The sequence below is a fragment of the Nicotiana tabacum genome, unplaced genomic scaffold (genome assembly GCF_000715075.1).
Source record: "Nicotiana tabacum cultivar K326 unplaced genomic scaffold, ASM71507v2 Un00441, whole genome shotgun sequence".
Taxonomy (NCBI): Eukaryota; Viridiplantae; Streptophyta; class Magnoliopsida; order Solanales; family Solanaceae; genus Nicotiana; species Nicotiana tabacum.
Window position 1 is genome coordinate 26270 of NW_027438678.1, and position 24196 is coordinate 50465.

The 24196-nt window shown below is 40.1% G+C and overlaps 1 long non-coding RNA gene across 1 annotated transcript; it reads left to right on the top strand.

Moving 5' to 3' along the window:
• The first annotated feature begins 8707 nt into the window (after positions 1-8707).
• On the top strand, positions 8708-10548 carry LOC142179246 (uncharacterized). The gene is made up of 3 exons (XR_012707316.1): positions 8708-8924; positions 9312-9600; positions 10358-10548. It is a non-coding gene; the product is annotated as an uncharacterized LOC142179246 (long non-coding RNA).
• Positions 10549-24196: the final 13648 nt, after the last annotated feature.

Genomic DNA, 24196 nt, shown 5'->3' on the forward strand with positions numbered 1-24196 from the left:
TCTCTTTCAATTCATTCAATTCAGTTGGTGCCATACGATACGGAGGAATAAAAATGGGTTGAGTGCCCGGCACCAAGTCAATATTAAAGTTAATATCCCTGTTGGGTGGCATACCCTACAGGTCTATGGGAAATACATTCGGAAAGTCTCGCACTACCGGTACATAATCAATAGTAGGAGTGCCCGCATCAACATCTATCACAAAGGCCAAATATGACAAACACTCCTTCCCAACCATACATTGGGCCTTCAAATAAGAATTTACCCTACTAGGAACATAATATTGGAACCTCTCCACTCGACCTTCGGAAATCTTGGTATTACCAACGTCACCGTTGTTGCATGGCAATCCAAAATAGCATGACACGGAGACAACCAATCCATACCTAAGAGTATATTGAAATCAACCATACTAAGCAATAAGAGATCAACTCTAGTCTCCATTCTCCCAATAGTTATCACATACGACCGATACACAAGGTCCACAATAATAGTATCACCCACCGGCGTAGATACACAAACATATAAAACTAAGGACTTATGGGGCATATCTAGATAACGAACAAAATATGATGATACATACGAATATCTGGAACCAGGTTCAAATAATATAGAAGCTTCCATGTGGCACACTGAGACAATACCTGTGATCACTGCATCTGAATCAACGGCATCTAGCCTCGCAGTAATCACGTAAAATCGGGCATGACCGCCACCTGATCGACCTCCCCCTCTAGGGTGACCTCTAGCTTCCTATGTCCTACCCCGTGCTGACTGGGTTGTTGGCATAGAAGCTGGTGCATGAGTCATAGTTTGACTACTCCACCGAACTAGACCTCACAAAAAGCGGGGATAATATTTCCTCACATGACCCAGCTCTCCACACTCATAGCAATCCCTCTCGAAAAATTGTGGTAAGTTCTGAGATGGACCTCGAGAACCAGAAGAACCTAGTACAAATGAACCCTGAACTGATGATGCACGAGATAAACTCTGAGCTGGAAGTGCACTAAGAGAAGACTAACTCGGTCGAGCACTGTATGAACCATGGCTAGCTGATGCGCTACGATGAGTTGGACGAGCCATCTGAGCAGGCCTGTAAGGTCGACCCCTACCGTGATAGGACTATCCCTCAGAAGGAAAGCCGCTAGAATTACCCGAACCACGAGACCTATTGGCCTCTCTCTTCTCACGTTCCTGAGTACAAACCATTTCTAGTCGTTGAGCACTGTCAACAACCTCGTCAAATTTAGAACTTGCTACATTCCTTAGAGTCATAACAAAATGGAACTACTGGCTGAGGCCATTAATGAACCTCCTGATCTTCTCACGCTTAGTGGGAACCAACCAAACTGCATGCCGAGCCAATTCTAAAAACCGCATCTCATACTAGGTCACGGACAAGTCCTCCTGACGTAAATACTCAAACTACATGCGCAGTTCCTCTCTGCGGTTCATTGGCACAAACTTCTCCAGAAATAATACGGAGAACTCATACCATGAAAGTGGTACTGCACCAACTGGCTTGCTTCTCTCATAAGTCTCCCACCATCTGAAAGTTGCTCAGGTTAGCTAAAAAGTAGTAAATGAGACTCCACTGGTATCCAGAATGCCCCTTGTACGAAGCATCCGCTGGCATATGTCCAAGAAATGTTGAGCATCCTCTGACTCAGTTCCACTGAAAGTTAGAGGATGGACTCTCCCAAACCTCCCTAATTTTTTCTACTCCTCATCATTCATAATAGGACCTACTTGGGACTGAATAGCTGCAACCGGCTGGACTGGTAGTGCCCCTGTTATCTGAAGCCCCTGCACTACATGTATTGGAGTACGTTGGGTCTAAGCAGCTGCAGCCAGCTGGATTGGTAGTGCCCCCGGTATCTGAAGCCCCTGCACTACCTACTCTGGAGTATGGGCGACAGGGGTATGAGTACCTCCCCTGGATTGAGAAGTGGTTGGTATGGCCTGAGCACAAACCACCTGAGCAAGGCCAGTGCAAACTGTCAATATCTGGGCCAAAGCCTCCAGAAGGCCTGGAATCACAATAGGCACAACTTGTGCTTGAGCTGGCCTCGCCGGATCAACTATATCTGGAACCTGCTCCTGAGCTAGAGCAACTGGTGTTCTACAGGTGTTGCTCCAACTGCTGTACGAGCTACACCTCGACCTATACCACTGCCCCGGCCTCTTTTGGCCCTAACTGGTGGAACTAGTAGCTGACCGTCTGATCCGGTAGTATGTGTCCTCACCATATGTGAGAGAATAGAATAACAAAAATTTAGTTTTCCGAATCAACAAATTCACACGATAGAATACAAGAAAGTGAAACTTTCCTAAGGGTTTGGTAACCTCTCGAAGATAAATACAGACGTCTCCGTACCGATCCACAAAACTCTACTAAACCTGCTCATGACTCGTTAGACCTATGTAACCTATGTATCATAATACCAACTTCTCATGACCCTAAATCCACATGTCATGTTGGCGCCTATCTCAATACTAGGGAAGCCGACAATCTTAATAAGCCACAATTTTCTTTATGTTCGAAAACATAATATTTAAATTTAAGATAAAATCTCACAATACATTTATAAATACACTCCCAAAATCCAGTGTCACTGAGTACATGAATATTTAAATGATAACATAGTTTGGCTGATAAAACGCTGTCTGAAAAATATAGAACACCACAAACAACTGAAAGGAAAAAGAGTTAAGGTCTGCAGATGTCAAGCAGCTACCTTGATAGTCTCCAATAGATAAAACTCTGAAATCTAGCAGCCGCCGTATCCGGGAGTACCTGGATCTACACACGAGGTGCAGAGTGTAGTATGAGTATAACCAACTCAATAAGTAACAAGACTAACCTTTGGGCTGAAAGTAGTGATGAGCTCAACATGTACAGTCCAGTATAGAAATAATAGTACAGAAATGTAGGCATGCTTTCAAGTTCAACAGTTAAACTCAGTACAAGTAAAATAGATCAATTCTGAATGATATGAGGAATATGACATCTTTATATCTACATGCCAATGTACATGTTGTATGTGATGCACCTCAGTGAGAACCTCGTGTACTCACAATCACAAAATACTCAATCAGTTAGTACTGTATATGGCCAATCAAGCCCAGGGAAGATCCATCACACACACACACACACACACACACACACACACACACACACACACACACACACACACATATATATATATATATATATATATATATATATATATATATATAGATACACACATCAATTGATAATCAGTCACTCACACTACATGAAATTAGATTATTAGTGGCAATATATAGCAGCGACCCTATAGGTTTCTACAATAGCTAAATTATTAGCAGTGACGTTAAAAGTCGCTACAGATGGTTAATGTTTAGCAACGACTTTTTTTAGGTCTCCTCTGATGTGGCTGAGATTTTCAGCCCTAGCTAAAAATAAAATTTTGGCTCTATAGTTTAGAAATGGCGTACGATAAAGTTCCGAAGGAGGTTTTGTGGAGATGTTTAGAGGCTAGAAGTGTACTTGTTGCCTACGTTAGGTTGATTTAGGACATGTATGATGGATTAAAGACCCGAATGAGGACGGTGGGTGGGGACTCAGACCATTTTCCGATTATGATGGGGTTGCATCAAGGGTCGGCACTCAGCCCTTTTTTGTTTGCTCTGGTGATGGATGTACTGACGCGCCACATCTAAGGGGAGGTGTCGTGGTGCGTGCTATTTGCAGATAATATTATATTGATTGACGAGATGCGAGATGGTGTGAACACGCAATTAGAGATATGGAGGCAGGCTCTGGAATCTAAAGGTTTCAAGTTGAGCAGGACCAGGACAGAATACTTGGAGTGTAAGTTCAGTGGTGAGACTCAAGGAGGAGAAGGGGAGGTGAGACTGGACTCGTAGGTCATCCCTAGGAGAGGGAGTTTTAAGTACCTAGGGTCTATTATTCAGGAGGGTGGGGATATTGATGATGCCACACATCGTATTGGGGCGGGATGGATGAAATGGAGACTCGCTTCTGGTGTTTTGTGTAACAAGAATGTGCCACCAAAACATAAGGGTAATTTCTACAGAGTCATGGTCAGACCAACGATGTTGTATGGGGCTGAGTGTTGGCCAGTCAAGATCGCTCATGTCCATAAGATGAAGGTAGCAGAGATGAGGATGTTAAGATAAATCTGCGGGCACACCAAGTTAGATAGAATCAGAAATGAGGTTATTCGCGACAAGGTGAGTGTGGGCCCTATTGAGGACAAGATGCGGAAAGTACGACTTATGTGGTTTGGTCATGTGAGGAGGAGGAGCACAAATGTAAAGGTGAGGAGGTGTGGGAGGTTGGAATTGGAGGTCCTATAGAGAGGTAGAGGTAGGTCAAAGAAGAGGTGGCGGGGAGAGGTGATTAGGCAAGACATGGCACAACTTCAGCTGACCGAGGACATGACCATTGATAGGAAGATATGAAGGTCGAGGATTAGGGTAGTAGATTAGGTAGTCTAGAGTGTTCATAGCAATAGTATTGGCACACACTCTCGTTTGCTGTTGGTAATAGGTTTTATGACTAACCGTTGTTTTCTTTCATTGTTGATCACCTTACTATCTGGTTATTTTTATTCTGTTTTTATATGGCTTCTTGGTATTGTCTCTTCTTGTCTATATTTTCATTAATGTGGTGCTTATACTTACCTGAGCCGAGGGTCTATTGGAAATAACCTCTCTATCCTCACAAGGTAGGGTAATATTTGCGTACACACTACCCTCCCCAAAACCAACGATGTGGGATATTACTGGGTATGTAGTTGTTGTTGTAGTTTTTGTGACGAGATTTTACATTCACTGGTAAATCTCTCTTGTAGAGACTGGGTCGCTCCTATACAGTAGATTTTTATTTTTAAAATAATAAAGAAAATAAAAATACCTATCCTAATTAAACATTGTCTGCTGGAACATATGCCCAAAACTCTCCTCTAGTGAAAGAATAGAAAGCACAAAACTCTCTATAAAGAATCGACCTTCTCTCTAGAATCAGCTCTCTCCTCAACAATAATTTCAGCCAAATTAAAATCCCTCAAATCAAAATGTGAATCTCATTTGTCACGTATATTCAGATATCTAATCTTTTCTTTTTTTTGGGAAAGAAGTTGCTCTACTTTAATCGATCGATTTCATAGAGGAAGAATCAAAGAAATGATTTCTATTCCTAATCGATTTCGTGCATCCTTTCCTTCTTATTTGTTACTATCTCATATCTAACTAAGATCCCATAAAGATTTATATAAGATATATTGGGTTTTTTTACAATGATTCTCTAAGACCAAATTTTCAACATGCAGTTAGGGATAATTATTGTTTTAGCAATTTCACATTTGTATTCTCAGATTTCATCTCAAATTTCTCTGAGCCCTTTGATAATCTATAGGAATACAACAAAAATAAAATCACATAGAAAGAATCATTTGAAGCGTATTTGGTGTTGTTATTGTGAATTCTCGGTCTTGACAGAATCTCACCTATATCTTTTCCTGGGTAAGTTAAAATCTTCTTCTTGAGAGACCCTTTACATGTCGACATTCCATTCTTATTTTGTTCTTATATGGTTATGTGCCTAAATTAGTAAACATGGAGTTTATAATTTTATAAGACAGGAATATGTTATTGTATGATTATAAGAAAAAATAATACTTCTTTGTGAATGATGTGGTGAAATTAGAGTCTCTTGTGGTTCTCGAGAGGTATTTCTATATTGTTAACGGTGCTTGAGAGGTAGTCTAAGTATGTGATCAACCTTTCCCTATGCATCTGTTTTCTTGTTTGTGTGTCTTACTAGTCTTCAACAATGTATATTGTTTTATTGTGTTATTCTTGTATGCAATCCAGATACTCTGGGCAGAGGATAACCATAATAACAAGAATTAAAGAGTACAAATTTTCTACAAGTACATCTGCTTCTGTCAAAGCGTACTTCCCTTACCTAATGCATTTCTAATCAACTATTAGCTTTTAATAGTTCTTGTGTTACTAAATTGTGTTTCATCTGCATTAATGCATCAGAAAGTAGTGAATTAGTGTATAACACACTGCCAATAAAGCTTTTCTGCTATAGCACAAACAAAAGTGTAATATGGCCATTATTTTGTCAAATGGAGTCCATCTCACATAAGCATAAGTATCTTTGCAAAGTGTAGACTTTGTTGGCAATATTCTTTGGGACCCAAAAATATTGTATTGTGTGTTGTACATCATTTGCACAAGTTGTATCTCTTCTTTTACACCTAAGAGTTCAAGACTTTTTTGCCTATAAAAGGGAAGGCCATTAGTTCATTTTAGACACACGAACAAGACTTGTCTTCAATTCTTGTTTCTTCCTTTCTTCCTTTATTAAGAGTGTTTTGTATGAGAGTTAAGTGTTGGGAAGCACTTGTATGAACCCTTTCTTTGGAGTGATCTTGTGAGGTTATTCTCTTAGGGTATTTGGGATTAATTAGAGTGTTTACTCTAATTTTGTACTCTCTTTTGTACTCTTATTGTTATAGTAAATTGCTCATCTCTGCTTGTGGACGTAGGTCACTTTGACCGAACCACGTTAAATTTGTGTCTTCTTTATCTACTTTAATTATCGCTGTTATCAACTTCCATTGTCTTTGTTATTGTCATTATACTGTTGTTTGGCTAAATTTCGCACTATCCGGGTTCCCGATTCTAACAAATTGGTATCAGAGCCGGATCTAATCGGGTTAGTTTCAATAGCCAAAATGACTCTAACAAAGACCTATGTTGAGAAATTTGATCGAAGTGCAAACTTCGGAATGTGACAATTAAAGATGGAAGCTATCCTAATTCAGGATGGCCTAGACTTGGCGTTGCAAGGAAAGGTGAAGAAGCCGGATAAAATGACGGACGAGGAGTTTGCCATCATAGACAAAAAGGCAAAAGCAGGTATCATTTTAAATCTCTCAAATGAGGTTTTACGTGAAGTTTCTGTAGAAACCACAGCTAAAGGCATGTGGGAAAAATTGAAAACCTTATATATGAAGAGGACGGTAGAAAATAGACTTTACCTGAAGCAGAAACTTTATACAATTCGTATAGGTTAAGGTACCTCTATTCTCTCTCATCTTGACACCTTTGTTCCATTCTTATGGATTTGAGTAATATAGATGCTGAAATTAAAGATGAGGATCAAGCCGTGTTACTGCTTTGTTCTCTACCCCCATCTTTTAAGCATATAAGAGATACTATACTTTATGCAAAGGATAATATCTCTTATAAGGATATTAAATCTATCTTAAAATCAAAAGAACAGATAGATAGTGATATTACTGGGGAAGCTAGTGGAACTCAAGCGGAAGTTGGCTTGTTTGTTAGGGGCAAATCCGACTCCAATTCCAGATACAATAATTTAGAGTGTCGCTATTGTCATAAGAAAGGTCACAATATCTCTGAATGCTATAAACTGAAAAATAAAGAAAAGCACAAAGAAAGAAAAAATGAGCACAAAAATACTGACACCGCCGAAACTAGTGTAGCAACTGATGAGATTGAGGGAACTACATTTTAAGCAACTAAAACTAGTTTAGATTCCGGTTGTTCATATCATATGTGTCATAGCAGGGACTTGTTTTCTACATATGATTCAGTTGCAGGTGGAGTTGTCCAATTGGGTAACAATGTTACTTGTAACGTTATTGGCAAAGGTACAATTTGGGTCAGAATGCACGATGATGTGGTGAGAACTCTTACCGATGTTAGATATGTTCCTGAGTTGAAGAAAAATCTCATTTCTCTAGGCACTTTAGAATCCCTTGGGTGCAAGTTCAATGGTGAAGGTGGAGTTCTGAAAATTTTTCAAGGTGCTCGTTTGATCATGAAAGCACACAGATCTGGTTCGTTGTATACTTTATTGGGATCAACTATTATAGGCCCTACTACAGTTTCGATAAATCGGACAATTTGTCTGATTTTGATGGCATTAAATTTTGACATATGCCCATTGGGGATTTTGCGGAGAGGTGGAGCAAATTTACTATATCATCCAAAATTAGGCTAAGGTGGAGATTTGTAATATGACCATTATTTTGTCAAATGGAGTCCATCTCACATATGCATAAGCATCTTTGCAAAGTGTCAACTTTGTTGGCAATATTCTTTGGGACCCAAAAATATTGCATTGTGTGTTGGATATCATTTGCATAAGTTGTATCTCTTCTTTTACACCTAAGATGTCAAAATTTTTTTGCCTATAAAAGGGAAGGCCATTAGTTCATTTTAGACACACGAACAAGACTTGTCTTCAATTCTCGTTTCTTCCTTTCTTCCTTTATTAAGAGTGTTTTGTATGAGAGTTAAGTGTTGGGAAGCACTTGTGTGAATCCTTTCTTTGGAGTGATCTTGTGAGGTTATTCTCTTAGGGTATTTGGGATTAATTAGAGTGTTTACTCTAATTTTGTACTCTCTTTTGTACTCTTATTGTTATAGTAAATTGTTCATCTCCGCTTGTGGAGGTAGGTCACTTTGACCGAACCACGTTAAATTTGTGTCTTCTTTATCTACTTTAATTGTCGTTGTTATCAACTTCCATTATCTTTGTTATTGTCATTATACCGTTGTTTGGCTAAATTCCGCACTACCCGGATTCCCGATCCCAACAAAAAGGGTAATATATGTTGCTATGATGAGAAAACTGACAACTTTATTGGTTTATCATAACTTTATACTACCCCTGCACATGTTTGGAACTGTCAATGCATCTTTTCAAACCTGTGACAACTTGTACGCGAGCAGCAGATAGATTGAGCGTGATTATCTAGGACTCATAAGGTCTTGTGAGATCTTTTTTCATTGTGGAAAGATCAGTGGATGAATGTTCTCACTGGAAACATTTCCATAAGATCATTTTATTCTCTTCCAAAGTTAAGGTGAACTACAGATTATCTGAATTAGTCATTCAAAGATTTCTCCTCCATGTTTAGAGCCTCTTAACATATCTTGATTAAAATTTCTTTATATTTCTTTTTTGATTCTCTTCTGATGCTTGAAGTTTTATGTCTATATCTCATTGTTGAAAGTTCTCTGTATGTTTGTCCTTATTAGACTTACAATGAAATTAGTTCGTGATGCTTAAAACTTTATGTCTACATCTTATTTTGAAAGGTTCTCTGTATTTTTGTCCTAATTAGACTGAATGAAATTAATTCGTAATGTTTGAATCATTAATTTCATAACAAAATTAGCGGTGAAGTAAAATTAGTGAATTAATATTTCTCTAGTCTGATTATTCATTTTCTTTTTATGTGATGTTGTAGGAAATGAAAGGAACTAGACGAGGAAAACGTGAGAGAGGTGGGACGAGTTGTGGCCGTGAAAAGTTTCAAGGACGTGACAATTTTGGAGCAACGTCTCAGCCACACATACATATCGGACATGTATCTGGTGCATCTGTAGAGATAGGACAACCATGTAACCCGAGTCAAGGACCTTTACAGACCGGACGAGTATCTACTAACTCTCTCCAAATACCTTCTTTAGAAACACAATCATCATGAAATGTAGCAGAAACTGTGCATCGCTCTCCAGAGGCTGAAAATTGTGCAAGTTAGTTTTCTTTTTTTGTTGTTTTGTGAAAATTATTTTTACTGATTGAGCAGAGCTACTAATGAACAACAAGAGATTAAATATATAAAATATTATTCTGCTATTGGGCGTATTTAAGTTTTATTGTTCAATGTTGATGTTAATTGATGCAAACTAGATGCACCTTTTCGAGTTTATTTCTGTATTCTGATTAATATTGCTTTTGCGAGTTGGCAATTTCCGTAATCTTTTGAAATTTATTTTGGTTCTTGTGGGATCCTTTTCTTGGCTTACCTGAATAGAAAAGTTCATAGTCATTTCTTTAAACTTCTTGTAGCTATTTAACTGATAGTGCATGTGCAAAAATGCAGTAACAAAAATTTGAGATAAGTGTTCAGGCAGTTTTGGACTGTCTTGGTTGTTAATGCAGATTAGTTATTTACGTAGGTTCAGTGAATGAAAAATTATAAGCACATGAAATTGGGTAATTAAGGCTAGGACAGGGGTAGAGCTAAAGTTGGAAGAGGCTTCTATTCCTCGCATTGTCCAATGCCTCTACTTTATCCGGCTTTCGTGCAACTGTTGTATTCTCATTCTTTTGCTGCCTCAAAACTTATGTTCTCACACTTGTGCCATTTCATTTCACAATTGAAATAGCATAGAACAAATTTACTTTGTGTTATACTAATGTATTAGCTTATACTTTATTCGTTTATGCATGTTTTTGGATATAACAAATCTCATTATGTTCCTTATATATATTGCTTTTGTCTAGCAGGGACAAGGCAGTTAAACAGTGGTATCGTTCAAGGATGGTGTCGAGCAAAGAGCAGCTACAAGTCACTTAATATTTTATCTTTTTTGGGATATGTATATGCGTACAATTACAATGCACAATGAAGTGTCGTGTAGTATATATGTAATTGACTTTTTAGTAATGATAATATTTATAATATTCGGTTTGAGAAATTCATTTGGTGTTTGTTAAATAATATTGGTAGTCAATTGATATGAATATCCCTATATAAAATTTTAGAGAATTAGGTTCCAACTAGCATGGAAATATATATAATTTTGGTCATTACAGTTGATGAGAAAATAAGTTTTAGTGCAGACATAGTTTTGCCACAACAAATTAGTAATTGTTGCGATATAAAAGTTTTCACTGTAGGTTTCTTTCTTTTGCAACAACTTTAGTTGCTACCGAAATATATTGTATCTTTCATGGTTTAATCTTTTGTGGCGACACCCGCCGCTACGAAAAGCCATTTATAGTGGCGACATAATCTTGCCACTGAACATAAATGTGTTTGTGGCGATGCTAGTCGCTGCTAAAGGTGAATATACAGTGGCATCCCATCTAATATTTGTTCTTGTGGAACAATTTTTTGTAGCATTATATTTAACCTTTTGTGGCAACTATGTTGCCGCAAAATATGTTCTTTTAGCGGCGACTTCAAATGTCGTCACAAATAACTTTCAGTTACGGTTGTGCTTGTGGCAATACAAAAGTCACCACTGATACCATTTAGCAGCGACTAACCGGGATTTTGTAGCGACTTTGGTCGACACAATAAGGGTGATTTCTAGTAGTGTCAGTACTGTATAAGACCAATCCAGCCCCAACTAGTATAAATATTTCGGGAAAGATATATGCCCAGGGAAGATCCATCCATATTATAAAAAAAATAGAAGGCAACTTCATGTCTTGGGAAATCCATCCCAATTATAAATACCAATTGCGCTCACTCTGGGGGTGCAGACTCCGGAGGGGCTCCTTCAGCCCAAGCGCTATATAAAGCCAATATGGCCTAGTGCGAAGTGTATTCCGATCTCATAATAATAAAGCCTATATGGCATGTTGCAGCGTGCAGCCCCGATCGACATAATAATAATAATATATATAAACACAATATGGCCTGCTGCGGCGCACAACTTGATCCCATAAGTATCCTCACAGATAGATGAACATGACTAAGTATAAAATTTACATTTTAAAATAATTAATTCAACAGCAACACAATCCTGTGGGTCCCAAAAATATCGGTACGTAGCCTAAACATAATCTTTAATATGAGTCTCAGCTCAATTTCTCTAACACGTGGAGGATATGTAGATAATGACATTTATTTAATTATGAAACTCCACGGAATCAATTAAGTTACAATTTCCATGGTGCACGCCCACACGCCCATCACTTAGCATGTACGTCACCTCCAGTCAATTCATATAACACGTAATTCAGGGATTTAAACTCTCAGAACCAAGTTTAGAAATGTTACATACCTCAAACCGTGTAATTATTTACTCCATTATGCCTTTGCCTCGCGAGTCAGCCTCCGAACGCCTCGAATCTAGTCACAATTAATTTGATTTAGTCAATACAAATTATAGAAATTAATTCCATATGAAAATACTAATTTTCTAACAAAATTCGAAATTCCACTCAAAATTCACCAGTGGGGGCCACGTCTCGGAACCCGACAAACGTTACAAAATATGAACGCCCATTCAACCCCGAGTCCAACCATACCAAATTCCGATAATAACTCTACCTTCAAATCCTCAAATCTTATTTTCCAATCCCTAGGTCCAAATCCTCTAACTACTCCTCAAAAATACGTAATCTAGTCGAAATAATCGATGATAATTCAATATTATTGACTAACAATGATCACAAGTGACACACCTCAAGATTTCGCATGAATTCTCTCTGAAACATCGCCTCAACCCGTGTTGAAAATGTCCAAAATATGAGAAAATTTCAGACCCCTCTTTTTTTGTACAGTGCCTAGAGGTTCCGCTTTTGCGGAAGTTTTAACCGCATCTGCAGTTCCGCTTTTGCGGACTCGCTTTTGCGGTCGAACCTATCGCTTCTACGGAACAAGCTGCCTCTTCCCATTTCCGCTTCTACGATGGATGCGTTGCAGGTGTGCAACTGCTTCTGTGATCAACCACGCGCATCTGCAATCCCAGCCCTTGCCAAGCCAATGTTGCTTCTGTGCACCCAGGCGCGCTTCTGCGAGCTCGCACCTACGAGATAATTTCTGCAGGTGCGGTTGCATTAGTAGGCAGCAAATTTTCCAACTTTGTTCTAAGTCCAAATTTGATGCGTTAAATATCCGAAACTTACCCGAGGCCCCCGGGACCTCAACCAAATATACAAATAAGTCCCAAAATATCATATGAACTTAGTTGAGTCTTTAAAACACATCAAGTAGTGCTAAAAACACGAATCGCACCCCAATTCAAGCCTAATAAAAACTATTAATTTCCATCTTCTACATTCGATATCGAAACCTGTCAAATCGAATCCGATTGACCTTAAATTTTTAACACAAGTCATAAATGACATAACAGACCTATAAAATTTTCAAAACTAGATTCCGATATTAAAAAGTCAACTCCCCGTCAAACTTCCAAACTTAAATTTCCTATTTTCGCCATTTCAAGCCTAATTTTACTTCGAACTTCCAAATAATTTTACGGATACACTCCTAAGTCCAATATCACCATACGGAGCTATTGGAATCATCAAAACTCTATTTCGGGGTCGTTTACACATAAATCAATATCCGGTCAACCTTTTCAACTTAAGTTTTCATCTTTGAGACTAAGTGTATCAATTCATTGCGAAACCTTACCGGACCCGAACCAATTACCCCGGCAAGTAACATAAAAACTATAAAGCACAAATTGAGCAGTAAATATGGGAACGGGGCTGTAATATTCAAAATGACTAGCCGGGTCGTTACAACTAAATAAAGAGAAACTTTACCATGTGAGTCACATAATCGTTGATATCAACATGGATATATATTGCGATAGTCAAGCAACAATCGGAAAGATTTGGAGCATTATCTATAACGGGAAATCTTGTCATATACGACGAAGAAATAAAATCGTTAGGCAATTACTCTCTAGAGGAATTATCATGATTGAGTACGCGAACTCAAGCGATAATGTGTTGGATCCACTTACGAAAGGCCTAACTAGAGAGGTAGTTGAAAGATTATCGAGGGGAATAAGACTATAGCCGATGACAAATTATTGTGGCGGTAACTTTACCTAGAAGACTGGAGATCCCAAGATCTAGGTTCAAGGAGATCAAATAAAGTCATTAATGACGGTTCAACATTGTCAAATAAAAAAATAATTTAGTCCACTCTCGTGATGAGACAATGTTCAGTACCAAGGATAAAGCATTAATGCTTTTTAATGGTTTCTAAATTTCATACGGGGTATATCAAATAGTCTATCTATAGGATGGCACGTTTAGAAATCACCTAGATAAGTGTGAAATGTTAGCTGCTTCGAGGAGAATTTTGTAAGGCCAGTTCTCTACGCACTTATTGTCACGACCCAAAATCTCAACCTGTCATGATGACACCTAACACACTTGCTAGGAAAACCAACAATCACATAACAACTAAACATTTGAATAAAGCATGTTTTAATAAGCTCAATAATGGAAAATGTCATAAACATCTGATAAAAATAACTGAAATGCTACTACAACCACCCCAAAACTTGATGTCAACGAGTACATGAGCACTACTAAGAATCAACATAACCAAAATTCTAGTACAATTGCCTGAGTAATAGAACAGTACTACAGAAAATAAAAGGAACAAGAGTCAAGGTATGCGGGAATCATAACAGCTACCTCTAAGTCTCCTAGCAGGTACTAGCATGGATCTAGTAATCACCTCGTCCAGATGTACCTAGATCTACACACGAAGTGCAGAGTATAGTGTGAATACAACCAACCTCATGTACTCAATAAGTAACAAAACTAACCTTGAGCTGAAAGCAATGACGAATTCATAAGGATACAGTCAGAACCAATATGATGACAACACATGTATAATAATGACAATGACAATAAATAACTCAGATAAATTTCCAGATCAGCTCATTCAGGGTATAGAAATTTAGACATGATTTCAAGTTAACATTTAAAGACCATCAGTGAAAAGAACATGTCAAGTATAGCTAGAATGAGAAATGGTATATCTCTATGCCTACATGTCAAATATGCATGTCAATTGTATGAATTCATGGTGGTATCCCCAAATACTCACTCTCTCATAAATACTCAATATGACTACCAAATTCCCATACAATCCACACACAAACACTCAGTACTGTACGGGGGCCTAACATCTAAGCCCCTCACTAAAGCACGTGTATATATACATCATTGTTCCTGCGTTCACTGCTAGTATGTCAGACTCTGGAGAGGTGGATCCTTCCCAGGCGCTAATATAAAGCCTATAAGGCCTGTTAAGGGGTGCAGCCCGATCCACAATAATAAATAAGCCAAGAAGGCCTGCTGCAGCGTGCAGCCCGATTCACAATAACACTCACAAACCGGCTCTCAAGACCAACACAATCATCAATATCTCAAGTCTCAAGGGCTCACAGATCTCGTACCTGTCAGACCAAATAATGATAACATGTAATGTAACAGTGAATGATAACAGAGACTGATATATGATATGCAAATGAAGAACTATGACTGAGTACATAATTGCAGTTAAAGTTAATAACTCAAAAATAATAGAAATAGCCTCATTAGGTCACAACCGAATAAGCACATAGCCTAACTTGATTTCTAATATGAATCACAGTTCAATCACTCTAACAAGTGGGGATTACACGGATAAAACAAGACTTGATAGCAACTCAGTACAAAAATGCCACCCGGATCATGGTTACTACAGTGCACGCCCACACGCCCGTCACCCCAACACAACACAAATAACACATTTCTGAGGGATAATTACCTTTAATTCCAAGTTTAGAAATGTGACTTACCTCAAAACGTGCAACTCGCTACTCCAACAAGCCCTTGCTTTGTGAATGATCCTCCGAACAACTCAAATCTAGTCACAAACATTTTAATATAATCAATACAAGCTACATGAATTGATTCTATACGATAAATCTAAGATCTTTAACCAAAACCAAGAAGACAGCTCCGGGCACGCACCTCGAAACCCGACAAAATTCATAAATTCTAGACACCCATTCGATTTATGAGAGCAACCATGCCAAAATCATCTCATTCCGACCTCAAATCTACATTCAAACATCCATTTTTTATTTTTGAAAAGTTTCCACAAAATCCCCCATTTCTTCACTATAATTCACTAATTAGATGCTAAAAATAAAGATGGAATCATGAAATAATAATATATCTTAGTCAAAAACACTTAACCCAATCCTAATCTTGAAATCCCCTCCAGAATCGCCCACAACCGAGCTCTACAACTCAAAATATGAAATAATAACTCTAACCCTTGGTTTAGGTTTTTAACAGTCTATCCAGTTCTATCTTCTTCGCGAACGCGGAAGGTTCCTCACGTTCTCGAAGAACAAATCTCCCCAGCTGCCAATTCTTCCTTTGCGAACGCGATGAGTGAACGCGAAGGCTAAATGACTGATGACCCCAAGCCGGTCTTCCTTCTACGAGAACGCAGCTCCTTGCTCGTGATCGCGAAGCACAGCCTCCTCAAGCCTTCGCGAACGCCACCTCTATGTCGCATGTCTACGTGCTTTAACTGCTTATTTAAACTCTGTGAAGCTTGCCTAGTTGATTTTCCTGCTTTTCCTTGTCCTTTATTAGTATAACTGTAGAAATCTTGTTGTTAAGTGTTGTATTTGTCAGTTTGAGCTATGTGATTACTTTTGAGAACACGAGGCGATTCCTCGGGAGTTCTCTCTGTATATTTAATTTAGAGACTACGAGGCGGTTTCTCGGGAGTTCTCCCTGCACATTTACTTTTGAGACTATGAGGCGGTTCCTCAGGAGTTCTCCCTATATATTTACTTTTGAGACTACGAGGCGGTTCCTCAAGAGTTCTCCCTGCACATTTACTTTTGAGACTACGAGACAGTTCCTAAGGAATTCTCCCTGTATATTTACTTTTGAGACTACGAGGCGGTACTTCGGGATTTCTCCCTGCACATTCACTTTTGAGATTATGAGGCGGTACCTCGGGAGTTCTCCCTGTATATTTATACCGGTAGCTCTAGTTTAGCATGAGACAAGGACAACCGCTTCTGAGGCGGAGTAGCTCAGACTTGAGAGGTATAAGAAGTACCACACACCTACCTTCGGCGGATTGGCTACGGATGATGCTTAAGATTTTCTAGAGGAGTGTCATCATATTCTTTGTACTATTGGTGTAGAGGAGATGAGTGTGGTTTCTTTTACCACCTTCCAGCTTATAGGAGCAGCCTATCAGTGGTGGCGTGCTTATGAGTTGAGTAGTCCAGATGAGGAAGCTTCATTTACATGCACTCAGTTCTCGGACATGTTTTTGAGAGAGTATGTCCCTCAGAGCCTCAGGGACTCATGGCGCACGGAGTTTGAGCAGCTGTGCCAGGGTGCTATGACTTTGTCAGAGTATGTAATCCACTTCAGTGATTTGGCCCGACATGCACCGGCCTTGGTTGCAACAGTTCGAGAGAGGGTTCGACGATTTATTGAGGGACTCCACCGCAGTATCCGGATAAGTATGGTCAGGGAGTTGATATTTCTTATCAGCAAGCTGTGACTATCGCCAGGAGATTGGAGGGCATGCTTGCTTGTGATATAGAGGAGAGAGAGGCCAAGAGCTCTCAAGAGACTGGTTCTTATTCTGGTGCTCGTGCCCCAATAGCTCGCCATGGTAGGGGTTATGTGAGTCGCCCCGTTCATTCAGCTCTTCCAGCCACTAGTGGTGTTCCAATCCCTTCTAGGTCCTAGGAGCCTTATTATGCACCGCCACTTTCTAGTGTGTGTCCTACACAGGGTGCTTTTAATGGTCAGTCCAGCATACCTGGCCCGAGCCAGTCATGCTCTCCGAGAGCTTGTTTTATGTGTGGAGACACTCGCCATATGGTGAGGGACTATCCTAGAATTAGGAGGGGTGCATCTCCACAGACTTCCCAGGCATAGCGTGCTCCACAGGGTCCTTAGGCTATGATTCCAGCACTAGCTACTGCCCCACATGCTCAGCCAGCTCGAGTTGGAGGTCAGGGAGGCCGAGGTGGCCCTAGAGGGGGAGGCCAGGCCAGATATTATGCTCTTTCGGCTCATACAGAGGTAGTTGTTTATGACTCTATCATTATAGGTATTGTTCCGGTCTGTCATAGAGATGCGCCAGTATTATTTGACCCAGGCTCTACATATTCCTATGTGTCCTATTATGTTTCCCCGTATTTGGGTGTATCTCAGGATTCTTTGAGTTCCCCTGTTTATGTGTCTACTCTTGTGGGAGATTCTCTTGTTGTGGAATGTGTGTATCGGTCGTGTTTGATTTCTCTTAGTGGTTTTGAGACCAGAGCAGATTTATTATTACTCAGCATGGTAGACTATGATGTTATCTTGGGCATAGACCGGTTATCGTCCCATTATGCTATTCTTGATTGTCTCGCTAAGAAAGTGACGTTGGCTATGCCAGGTTCACTGCGATTAGAGTGGAGAGGTATCTTAGAGTATACTCCCAACAGAGTTATTTCATTTCTTAAAGATCAATGAATGGTTGAGAAGGGGTGTGACGCGTATCTAGCTTATGTGAGAAATGTCAATATTGATACCCCTACAGTTGAGTCAGTCCCAGTAGTGAGGTACTTTCTAGATGTGTTTTCAGCTGATCTTCACGGGCATGCCGCCCGACAGAGGTATTGATTTGTTGCCGGGCACTCAGCCCATCTCTATTCTTCTATATCATATGGCTCCTCCTGAATTGAAGGAGTTGAAGGAGCAGTTACAGGAGTTGCTTGATAAAGGCTTCATTCGGACAAGTGTGTCACCTTGGGGTGCTCCTGTCTTATTTGTGAAGAAGAGGGATGGTTCTATGAGGATGTGTATTGATTACCGCCAGTTGAACAAAGTCACAGTGAAGAACAGGTATCCCTTGCCTCGTATTGATGGCTTATTTGATCAGTTACAGGGTTCCAGAGTATTTTCCAAGATTGACTTACGTTCAGGCTATCATCAGTTAAAGATTCGGGAGCCAAATATCCCGAAGACTGCTTTTAGGACTCGGTATGGTCACTACGAGTTTCTTGTGATGTCATTTGGGTTGACCAATGCCCCAGCAGCTTTTACGCACTTGATGCACAGTGTGTTCCAGCCTTATCTTGACTCATTCGTCATTGTGTTTATTGACGACATTCTGGTGTACTCTCGGACTCGGGAGGATCATGAGAAGTACCTGAGGACTGCGCTTCAGACCTTGAGAGAAAATAAGTTATATGCGAAATTTTCAAAGTGTGAGTTTTGGCTAGACTCAGTGGCATTCTTGGGTCATGTAGTATCGAGTGATGGGATCCAGGTGGATCCGAAGAAGGTGGAAGCAGTATAGAGTTGGCCTAGACTGTCATCAGCTACGGAGATCCAGAGTTTTCTTGGTTTGGCGGGGTATTACCGCCATTTTGTAGAGGAATTCTCATCCATTGCTGCACTTATGACCAGGCTAACCCAGAAGGGTACTCCATTCAGGTGGACAGAGGAATGTGAGGAGAGCTTTCGGAAGCTCAAGACAGCTTTGACTATAGCCCCAGTATTGGTGCCTACAGCTTCGGGGTCTTATACTGTATATTGTGATGCGTCGCGGATTGGTCTCGGTGCGGTGTTGATGCAGACGGTAGGGTGCTTGCCTACGCGTCCAGACAGCTGAAGGTGCATGTAAAGAACTATCCTGTCCACGACCTTGAGTTAGCAACTATTGTTCATGCCTTGAAGAATTAACGTCACTATTTGTACAGTGTCCCTTGTGAGATTTACACCGATCACCGGAGTTTGCAGCATCTGTTCAAACAGAAGGATCATAACTTGCATCAGCGGAGATGGTTGGAGTTTCTTAAGGATTATGATATCACCATTTTGTACCATCCTGGGAAGGATAATGTGGTGGCCGATGCTTTGAGTCGTCGGACGGAGAGTTTGGGGAGCTTAGCATATCTACCAGTGGCAGAGATGCCATTGGCATTGGATATTCAGGCCTTAGCTAACCTGTTTGTTTAGATTGGATATTTCTAAGCCGTGTCGAGTATTGGCGTGTGTGGTCTCTCGGTCTACTCTTTATAATCATATCAGGGAGCGTCAGTATGATGACCCCCATCTACTTGTCCTTAAGGTAACGGTCCAGCACGGTGATGCTAAGGAGGCTACTATTAGGGATGGTGGTGCATTGAGGATGCATGGCAGGTTATGTGTGCCCAATGTAGATAGTTTGCGAGAGTTGATTCTTCAGGAGGCTCACAGTTCACGGTGCTCCATTCATCCATGTGCCGCAAAGATGTATCAGGACTTGAGGCAGTATTACTAGTGGAGGAGGATGAAGAAAGACATAGTGGAGTTTGTGGCTCACTGTCTAAATTGCCAGCATATGAAGTTTGAGCATCATCGGTCAGGTGGGTTGCTTTAGAAGTTAGTGATTCCGAAGTGGAAATGGGAGCAGATCACTATCGATTTCATTGTTGGACTCCCACAGACTCAGCAGAAGTTTGATACAGTTTGGGTGATTGTGGACAGGCTGATCAAGTCAGCTTATTTTATTCCTGTGATGACTATCTATTCTTCAGAGCAGTTGGCTCGAATTTATATCCGCGAGATTGTCAGGCTTCATGGCGTACCAGTATCTATCATCTTTGACCGGGGTACGCAATTTACATCATGATTCTGGAGGGAAGTACAGCAGGAGTTGGGTACTGGGGTTGAGTTGATCACAACATTTCACCCTCAAACGGACGGGCAGTCCGAGCGCACTATCCAAATACTGGAGGATATGCTCCGTGCTTGAGGAGCCAGAGGCTATTTTGGACAGGCAAGTTTGAAAGCTGAGGTCAAAGAACATTGCTTCTGTGAAGGTTCAGTGGAGGGGTCAGCCTGTCAAGGAGGCAACTTGGGAGACCGAGCGGGATATCCGCAGCCGTTATCCTTATCTTTTCACCACTGTCTTTATGCCAGTTCGAGGACGAACGGTTGTTTTAAGAGGGGGAGGATGTAACGACCTGGCCGGTCGTTTTGAGAGTAATAGCCCTGATCCCTTATTTTTTGCTTTCCTCATATCTGTTTCAGCTTATGTGACTTGCTGGGAGGTTTTGTTTTTGGTTTCGGAGTATCTTGGGACACGTAATCCCTAAAACGGAAGCTTAAGTCTTAGGATTTTGACCATAGTCGAAACTATATGAAGACGACTCCAGAATGGAGTTCCGTCAGTTCTATTAGCTCCGTTGGGTTATTTTGGACTTAGGAGCATGTCCAGACTGTAAATTTGAGGTATGTAGCTAATTTAGGCCTGAATTGGCGAAAGTCGAATTTTTTGGAGATTTTGACCGGTTGTGGACTTTTTGATATCGGGGTCGGATTCCGTTTCCGGAAGTTGGAGTAGGTCCGTAATGTTGAATACAACTTGTGTGAAAAATTTAAGGTCAATTGGACATGGTTTGATAGGTTTTGGCATCGGTTGTAGAAATTTGAAGTTTCAAGCTCATTAATTTTTTATTAGAGGGTGATTCATTTTGTTGTTGTTGTTTGACGTGTTTTAAGGGTTTAACTAAGTTCGTATGATGTTTTAGGTCTTGTTGGTATATTTGGTTGAGGTCCCGGGGGGCTTCGGGTGTGTTTCAGATGCTTAACTAATTGAATTTGGACTTGGGCAAATGGCTGAAGCTTCTGGTTTCTGGTATTTCGCACCTGCGGTGGGGAGGCCACATCTGCGATGTCCACGGATACGCTAGAGGAACCACAGGTGTGAAGAGGGACCACAGAAGCGAACAAGATTCCACAGGCGCGCACTCGCAGGTGCAGCCCCGTCATCGCAGGTGCGGATGCAGAGGGGAGTAAGTGGTTTGCGCAGAAACGCTCATTTTTCCGCACAAGCGAACGCACAGGTGCGAGCCCAGTCTATGTAGGTGCGGAAATGCCTGGGCAGAACCTACTTAAGCGAGATTTCGAGATTTTGGCGATTTTCATCATTTTGAGATCGGGTTTGGCAATTTCTTGAGAACATTTTTGAGGGATTTCGTGAGGTAAGTCCCTTGTACTTATTTTTTATCAATAATCTTGCTTCCCCATTTATGTTTCCACCTAGTTTGTGTGTATTTAAGGTGGAATTTGGGAGTTTGAGGCTAGGGATTTGAAGAATTTGGTTTTCTTGAGGTCGTATTTTGATAAATTTGGTATGGTTGGACTCGTGAGTGAATGGGCTTTCGGATTTTGTGATTTTTGCCTGATTCAGAGACGTGGTCCCGGGTCGACTTTTTAGGACGGATTTTGGAATTTTTGTTAAAGTCTTGATTTCATTAATTAGATTAGTCTATTATTGTTGTATTTATGATATGTAATTGGTTTTGGCTAGATTGGGCCATTCGGAGTCGGATATTCGTGGAAAAGGCATTGTTACCGATTGATTGAGCTTGGTTCGAGGTAAGTGGCTTGCCTAACATTGTGTGGGGGAAATTCCCTTAGGATTTGGTACTGTTGTGATATGTGAGCGCCGTGTACGTGAGGTGACGAGTACGTACACTGGCTATTTGTTGAAAAACCCATTTTATTTTACTGAGTAGCTATCTGGTTTTCCTTTAATTTGAGTTATACCGTTTAAATGAGTATTAGTCTGTTTTCATTCCTAAATGAGATATTCCAATGTGCGTAGTTATCCTGTTTAGTCTAATATCGCATGTCTACGTGCTTTAACTGCTTATTTGAACTCTATGAAGCATGCCTAGTTGATTTTCCTTCTTTTCCTTGTCCTTTATCTGTATGACTATAAAAATCTTGCTGTTAAGTATTGTATTTGTCGGTTTGAGCTGTGTGTTTACTTTTGAGACTACGAGGCGGTTCTTCGGGAGCTCTCCCTCCCTGTATATTTACTTTTGTGACTACGAGGAGGTTCCTCAGGAGTTCTCCCTGCACATTTACTTTTGAGACTATGAGGCGGTTCCTCGGGAGTTCTCCCTGTATATTTACTTTTGAGACTACGAGGCGGTTCCTCGGGAGTTCTCCCTACACATTTACTTTTGAAACTACGAGGCAGTTCCTCGAGAGTTCTCCCTGTACATTTACTTTTGAGACTACGAGACGGTATCTCGGGAGTTCTCCCGGTATATTTACTTTTGAGACTACGAGGCGGTACCTCGGGAGTTCTCGCTGCATATTTATTTTGGGACTACGAGACGGTATCTCGAGAGATCCCCTGTTGTTTATCCCTGTGTGTTGTACTGTTATTTCGCTGTATTTTCCTTTTGTTAAATTTCAGTCTCTTATTATACTGTTATATTCTCCTACTTTATTTATTATATACCAGTGGGCCTGACCTGACCTCATCACTACTCTACCGAGATTAGGCTTGGCACTTATTGGGTACCGTTGTGGTGTACTCATGCTACTCTTCTGCATATGTTTTCGTGTGCAGATCCAGGTACTTCTTACTAGCCGCATTATCACTGAGTCGAGACAGCTTTGGAGACTTAAAGGTATATCTTCCGCGTCTGCAGACATCGTAGTCCCTTTCTACTCTTTCCCATGTCCATTATCTTCTGTATTTCTTTTGTTAGACTCTGATGTATAGAGATACTAGGTTTTCTTCTGTAGTTTGTGATTCACGATGTTTCGGATCGGGTTTCGGATCGGCTTTTGTTAGACTTAAAGCTGTTTTGTTTGGCTTCCATTATTGATGTTTCCACAATCTGTTAGGCTTACCTAGTCGTAGAGACTAGGTGCATTCACGACATGTCTCGGAGGGATGTTTGGGTCGTGACATAATGGTGTTGATGTTACTACATGGCATGCAAGATTAGGTCACCTAGGGCAAGATCGAATTAATAGATTGGCTAAGGAAGGACATTTAGGTTCTTTCTCAATAATTGAAATGCCAACTTGTAAAAATAATCTTGCAGGAAAGATTATATGTAAACCATTTGGAAAGGCTAAGAAAGCTGATTTTCCATTATAATTAATCCATTATAATATATGTGGTCCAATGAATGTAAGGGCTACGTCTAGTGTTTTATATTTCATTACGTTTATTGACGATTTCACGTTCTTTGGTTTTGTCTATTTGATTTCTCATAAATCTGAAGCACTAGAATGCTTTAAGAAATATTTGAATGAAGGTAAGAAGCAATTAGATAAAAGGATTAAGATCTTAAGAACTGATAGAGGGCATTAATATCTATAATGATAATTTGAAGAATTCTGTAATGAAAAGGGCATCACAAGATAATTAACTATTCCTTACACACCTCAACAGAATGGTGTAGTAGAAAGGAGGAATAGAATACTATTAGACATGATAATGTCCATGACATCACAGGAAAATTTACCTATCTTCTTTTGGGGAGATGCATTATTAACTGCAGTCTACATATTGAACAAAGTGCCTTCTAAATTGGTTTATTCCGCTCCGTATGAGCTATGATCTGGTAATAAATCAAACATAAATGATTCACGACTTTGGGATTGTGCTGCATATGTAAAAGATTTTTTTAGTAAGTTTGGTAAATTAAGTCCAAAAGGCAAGAAATGTATCTTAATAATATATTCAAAACACTCCAAAGGGTATGTGTTCATTGGTGAATTAGAGGAGGGAAGTGTTACTCGGATTTAATCATGAGA